General features: G+C 33.5%; 1 long non-coding RNA gene across 1 annotated transcript; it reads left to right on the top strand.

Moving 5' to 3' along the window:
* Positions 1–2,519: 2,519 nt before the first annotated feature.
* On the top strand, positions 2,520–4,197 carry LOC110775409 (uncharacterized). Its single transcript, XR_002529751.2, has 2 exons — positions 2,520–2,970; positions 3,589–4,197. It is a non-coding gene; the product is annotated as an uncharacterized lncRNA (long non-coding RNA).
* Positions 4,198–7,432: the final 3,235 nt, after the last annotated feature.

Here is a 7,432-nt window from a genome sequence, read left to right on the forward strand (position 1 = left end):
CACATGTTGGTATGTGAGTTTGACTCTTTTTTTTCCCTAATAACTATCGGGAAATCGTTTATTTTATTCGGAGTGGCGTATTGTACGTAGTAATAATTTTTTTAAGTAACAATATTCTTAATCCTTTTGGGGTTGTTAGTTGTCGTAAACTATATCTAATATCTAATTAATGTCTTGTATGTTATGATCCATGTATGTTAACACATTTGTTGATTAATGAATGATAAAACATGTTCTATTATATACGAAAAATATATGGACAAGTAAAGATGTAATAATTGTTCGAAACCATTTTTAGTAATAGTAACAAAATATTTTTTTTCTTGCAATTACTATGTTGTGAAAATTAACAAATAACATCGAACATCTGAAAATATATTATAAATACACACTAATACTATCCAACTTAAATATATTTAAGTATAGTGAAAAGGCATAACTAATACTTAGCTAAGTTGGTAAACTTTCTACTACAATTCTTGTTGGTCCATGTTCAAACCCTAACAAAAATATTTTGCGTATCTATATTAAAAATACACCTCCATGTCATTGTTGATGTGTCACCTTGTCATGTTTAGAGAATGTGACACATGGCGGCGTGACATGCTTTGCATTGGAGATTTAATAATAGTATAGATTAGGTCCCGTGCACGCACGGTAATTTTAAAATTATTAATTGACCATCTTTTTTAACTGAAATATTTATTCCTTAAATCTATTGCGTAATTAATAAATCTCGAACGTACTCATTTTATCATATAATATACAATTTCTGCTCTATTAAGTATTATATATTTTATATGTTTAATATGATTGTTTGACCAAATTAATATTTGATATGCTTAATATGAACAAAATAAGTAAGAATGTTTTCTATTATTGATATGACGATCTGACTAAATTAATATTACTAAAACTGTTTAATAATGTCATATTTAATAATCCTACAATATTGTCTATTTATAAACATTTATACAAAAGGAGAGAAAATAAAAATAGAATAAAGTAGATATATTTTTTTAGGAAAGGGTTTTTGGCGGGAAAAAATCGCACCAGGAATTGACACGTGTCATTCCTGGTGTCTCTTTTAGTATCTACTTTTAGTATATAGTAATAGATACTAAAAGAGAAGTTCCTCTCTCCTCGTTTGTCCACATGTCGCTACCAGAATTAGGCTCTATTCGGTAAAATTAGCGGTTAGTGGGTAGCGGTTCGAGTAGCGGGTAGCGGTGAATGGTAGCGGGTAACGGTTAGCTGTCAAAGTAGCGGCTAACTGATATGGGTGTTCGGTAAAAGTAGCGGTTGATATTCTAAAATAAAATAAAAGGTAGCATATTGTTTTAAACTTCATTATGAATTTGTCAAAAGCTATCCGTTACCTTAAAAGCTTCTAATTTTAACGTTTGACAAAAGCTACCCAAACGCTACCTCTACCGCTAACCGCTACCTAAAACGCTACCTTGCCGTACGCTTACTAATTTTACAAGTAGCATCTTAACTAGGTCAAAACGCTACCCGCTACCGCAAACGCTACTGCCGAACACGCCCTTAATCTCACCTATTTATTTTTCAATGTGATCGAATTGAATTAATAGTATTTAATTATATGATATATTTTCAGATTCTTATGTTGACACACGTATATTATCTTCTAAAATATTACCTAAGAGAAAGATTAGCGCTAGTACTCCCTCCGTCCCTTAACACTTGCACCGTTTTGACTGGACACGCTTGCCAATGCACAACTTTGACCACCAATATCTTTAACTACATATTATAAAAACTTATAAAAATATATATAAGATGAAGCCAACAATATATTATATACTAACATTTGTTAACATATTCTAGAAATAAAATAAGGTTAAAGTGAATTATGTGAATAGGGAGTATAAGCTAAGACTTCCACGTCATCTTTTTATTAATTTTATTTTATTTTCAATTAATCAGATTTTTGTTGAGATCCTTTCAATCTTATTTAATTTTTCCACTTCACCCCTCGTACTCATTCAAGACTCCTCAAACTTATGAAAATAATAAAATAAAAAAGAATAACTAATAATAATTAAGATTGAATGTACTGTTTAAACGTCTTATGTAGAGTCTTGAAATTCCAAGACTCTTGCTCGGACTTTTGTCATACTCTTCCACTTAAATGGGAGGTCTTAAGTTAATACTCAATAAAACTATTGCTCAGACTGCCGCTAATCTTACTTTAGGTTTTAAAGTCACCTAGTTTAAAAGATTTTGCCTTTTAATTACGTTTACTCCATAGTATATTAATGTTTGGCAAAGCAATTACAGAAAAGAAAAAAACATAGAAAAGCATCACTACTAGAAAAATGGGCTAAGGAACCATTTTTAGGGCACCGCATAAGTCACTTATTAGGTTTCTTAGATAAAGAAACCAATTATCTTAGAAGTGTGGTTTCTTAGGAAAAATATAAGAAACCTCATACCTATAATATATGGTTTCTTAGATAATATTATATTTAAGAAAGAATCAAAGGAACCGAAGATCTTTTAAAACTAGTTTCTTAAGCATATATTATAATAAAATATCATTTTTATTTTTAATATAATTAAGATTGTGATTTTTTTTTGCCTTTTGGATTCCCTATCGTTTACCTGCGTCCGCAGATGAAAGAAAATGAAACCCGTTAATTCCCACTACTTCCTCCATCCTCCCCAGTCCCACACACTCTTCATCTCTCCGATTCCTATATTGCATCTCTTTTGAATTTTCTCTGCTAAGGATCAGAGCAGAGAAAGTCAATAATCGGATGCATCATTAGCGTGATTTTTGAAAAGGATGAACACAAAATTTTAACTGGTATTGAAATGGAATAGGAGGCGCCGACGAAAAAACAAAGCTAGGTTTGAAGGATATTTACATAGAACAACCCTTCATCTCTCCGATTCCTCAACATTCAGCAACCCTAAATCCTTATTTCATTCTTCGCACTCTTGGTAAGATTCTTCTTGAATTTCGCTGGTAATTTTTCCCCATATGAATCTCTTTCGTAATATTTTCCATATGAATTTCTCTCATGATTTTTTTGGATTATCAATTTTACTTTTAATAATTGATTGCACTTTGTACCGATCTCGGTTGAATTTTGCTGATAATTTGCTGGTAGTTTCTTTTTTATTTTTCGATTTGAATTGCTGTCAAATTTTTTCCGACCTTAATTTTTCTTTCTTACATTTCTAGCAATTGATATAGTGTTGATAAATCACATTCTTCAATCCCTAAAAACATAAAATCCCTAAATATTCTTCAGAATATCAACTTGTATTAGGTTAGATTTCAATATGAAATGTTGGGAACTTATTTTCGCTCAAATTTCGGCTTTTTGGAAGTTAAATTTGGGTAGTGTGAGAAATTTCGTTAATACTCTGTATATACTAGTACTTGTCAATGTTTAATCTAAATTGTTACTGATTCCAATTTTAGTTTCCCTAGAATTTCCCTCAATTGCTTAGAGAATGGTAAGTTTCATTGTGGATTTCTTTTAATTTTTCAATTTGAATGGTTGTCGTGTTTATCTTCCGGCTGATCCCAATTTGTCTTTCATGAATTTCCAGCAAGTGATTGTTGGTGCTGATAAAAGGAACCCTACATTGGTAATTCATGATCCCCTTGGTGTTTCTAGAGGCGGTGAGCAGTCACTGCAGGAGAAGCTATTAAAATAGATCAAGGAATCTCGATCAGGTGCGTTTAAAGAAGCAAATACAACAATGCAACAAGCTCGTGGTGAGTACTAGTCTCGACGATCCACTCTTGCAGCACCCAAGACCAAAAAATACGACCAACACTTTTAATATATAGGTGCATACGGTTTTAATTCTGCTCCAGTCTAGTTTATTCTATTATCTGTAAGTCTGTAACTGGCTATCTGGTATTATACCCTCTTAACATCTTTCACACAGAAACAAGTAAAGGCCTCCTGTTAATAGGCTGTTGTACTCCCGGAAATAATAGGACGATCTTACTCATCTTGCATAATAGGGAGTTAAATCCTCGTTTACAACTTTGTTTGTGTCTGGTCTAGTGAGTGTATCTAAATATATACTTGGTATAATATGATATATGTTTCAGAAAATCGAATTTGTAAGCTTCCTCAAAGTGTAATACATGGGATCATGGAACGCTTACCGTTGAAAGATGGTGCAAGGATGGGGTTAGAGGTTTAATGTGTTTTTTTCTTGCTTTTTCTTGTTTTAGATGATTTAGTTTGCAAAGATGGTGCATTGATCTGAGCCAAGGAGGTCATGATTTACCATACTCTTTTTTTCTTGCCTTTTCTTGTTTTAGATGATTTAGTTTGCAAAGATGATGCAATGATATGAGGCCTTGGTCTATACGAAGAGATGAGTTTTTGTAGGGTTAGATTTTTATGACAAAACTGAGGTTAATTATTCATTTTCTGTTTAAATTAGTGGTATTTTGTGGTATTCCAATTGGGTTGATTTAGCATCTACATTATGGATTGTTTGCTGTGAACATTTGAATTATGTTTATGGTTGATTTGGTTGCTTTACAAATAGTATGTTGGAGCTTGCTCTCTCATTATCCTTTCTTTGCTAATCTAAAACCTGAAAAACCTGTAACATTGCTTTGAAGAACAATTCAAAAAGATAAAAAACAAAGGATACCTGCCAAATTCAAACTAATTTTTTAATCGAATTCGAAGTCAATCGCTTTCAGGTAAATGCTTTGTCTTCATTTTGTTTCATTGCTTAGTTTCCTGACATAACAGACAGAGACTCTCCCGGATTAAAACTAGGGTTTTGGAAAAAAAAATATGAAATCTGATTTGGGGTCTTCCTCTGGGCCTCTGGCTTGGATTAGATTTTATTGGATACGCCATTGACGAATCACCAGAGTTCACGTGAGGTTGGGTTTCTTGTCCCAACTTCAAACTAGGATTTCTGCTGAAATGGGTTATTAATTTGGTTGATGTATCATCAATTCATAACATATGAGGTTCATTAGTTGTAGATAAATAGTTTCTGGCGATTTCAGCTTGTAGGAGATAACTGGAAGTGGATTTCATTCACTGGGTTTTACCTTGGGGAGCAAGTGAAACTCGTTAGTTTCGTTACTGGGAAATATGTAACTTTCAAAAGGTTATTACTTACTTATTAGGTTAATTGAACTTGAGAACTATGTAAATCGATTGGTTTAGAGCTTTGATAGCAGTTGGTGAGAGAAATTCAGTACTTTGATATTGGTATCGACACTAGCTACTTCATTTTAAACCAAATTTCATAAAATTGTTTGAGTTAGGCTACTTTACCTGTAATCAACATTTATAACTGAGTTTGAGTAACATGGTTTGGTAGATACAGACCAATAGTAATATTATCTTGCGGTTTTATCGTCTATGATTGCATAAGAATTACCATGTGGTTTTTTGGTTAGCCTTTGGATATAATTGCTAAAGTTGAATCCCTATATAGTTTACGTAATTTCTCTTAGCTGCAACATCGGAAATATAAGGAAATTTATCTTTGAGCTTGAGGTCTTTGTGAAAAGTGTAGTTGAAGATGCAGGCACTTACGAGAATGTAAGATATTTTTAGATTTTATTTTTCTGCAGTTCTTATGGCCCGGAATACTTAGCGAATGGCTGAAATCAATGCCGTGGAGATGGGGTATGTTTTGATCACTTTCCTTCTGGTTATGGTAGTCCAATTAAGTCTTTTTGGTAATTTGGTTCCTGTTATCCTGAAACTGGATTGTTTTCATGTCATCTTCGAGTTGGAACTTCCAGTTAACGAGATTTGTCTCGTCTACTGGTGGCCTTGTGTCGATGTTGTAGGGAAAGAGTAAGGTAAGCCTTTCATCTGCTTGTTCATAATCAGTGTTTGCATTTAACATAGGAGATCCGAGTACCAAGACTGAACCACTCAGCTTCTGTAACAATTTGTCGAATAAGTTGTATAGCCTGTCTGATTGAAGCAGCAGTCTTTCTATGTCCCTGACGTATAGGATGATAGCTATCCACCCTTAGCTAACCAGTAGCACGAGATAGCCTTTCCTATTAGCCTTTTTTTATGCAAAGCCAGGCAAAACCATTAAATTAAAAAGTTACCAAAGTACAACCATGTCAATCAGGGATGTATCTATTATAATAACTGTCCTTCACCCTACAAGTCTTGGCCAAGATATCAGTAGTGATCCGCGTAACAGGCTCCCTGAATTTTTAGAACCGTATCTACTTTTCTTGTTTAATATGTTGTATCTACTTTTGGTGTGCTCTCTCAGAATGGAAACACCCACCATTGTATTACTCATACAATACTTGATAAGATTTACCTGTAGTTTTGCTGTAAGTGACATGGCTCCAAGTGGAACATGAATATGGAGAATGAGGAGATTAAGATCCTTGGAGTGGTATCCATGATGCATGAAACAATATCCATGCCCCATTTAGAAAATCAGCCCCTTGAAATAGTATTTAAATATAGGGTACCAACTTTAAAGATGAACAAACTCTTCACCAACTCCTTGTATTAAGAACTTCAACTATTCAGAGGTGAAACTGATACATTCCCATCCAATAACAGTGCACATAATGCCTTTTGAGTGGATCCGGTACGCAAGAGGACAAGAGTTCCAGAAGATGCACTGTATGAATTCGATATTGTTTATCTACATTATAATTGTCAAGTGAACCTTTCATGCCCAAGACAAGGCTGATTCCTTCAGTTTTATCACTGATAGTTCATATGTCTTCCGTGTAAACTTTTTATATGTTTAATTTTTTGAAAAATAAATAAGGGAAAAGAAATTTATCATTGCTAATATACCAAACAGCAAAAAATCTGCCCTAATAAGTTCTAGACACCATAACAAATTTCAACTTCTATTTTACTAATAGCTTTACTTCCATTCGGCTTTATATTTTTTAACATATACCCATTCTAATCGTTTTTATGTATTGTATGCAGTACTTTCCTCAAGTTCAAGCCACTTATTCTCAAGCGATGATTGACGAGACACGGGATACTTTGGTTACATATTTTTTCAAGCAAAAACAACTTATCAATGATCAGATTGATGAAGATGAAGAAAATGATATTTTGGACGTTGATCATGATGTTAGGTTATGATACATATGACAAAACATAAATCATGCGGAAAACCTTAATGCCAGGAAACATATTATTTACACATAATCATTTAGCATAATTTAGGTGCATACACTTTGTAGCGTGTCCTCCCTAGCTGCGCCCGAACCGAACAAGAACAAGTCTTTAGGACTCCAAGTGTCGTCCCTCCGTAGATAGTCCACAGCACGTCCGGATCCGCCTTAAGCTTGACCAACTAGAATCGCCCTTAAGGTTCTAAGAATTTCGGCTAAATAGGTTGCAAGTGTTTGGCTGATTTTTGCTTCAAAATCTTACCTTTGAATACTTCAATG

Source organism: Spinacia oleracea, chromosome 6 (genome assembly GCF_020520425.1).
Source record: "Spinacia oleracea cultivar Varoflay chromosome 6, BTI_SOV_V1, whole genome shotgun sequence".
In the NCBI taxonomy this organism is placed as follows: Eukaryota; Viridiplantae; Streptophyta; class Magnoliopsida; order Caryophyllales; family Amaranthaceae; genus Spinacia; species Spinacia oleracea.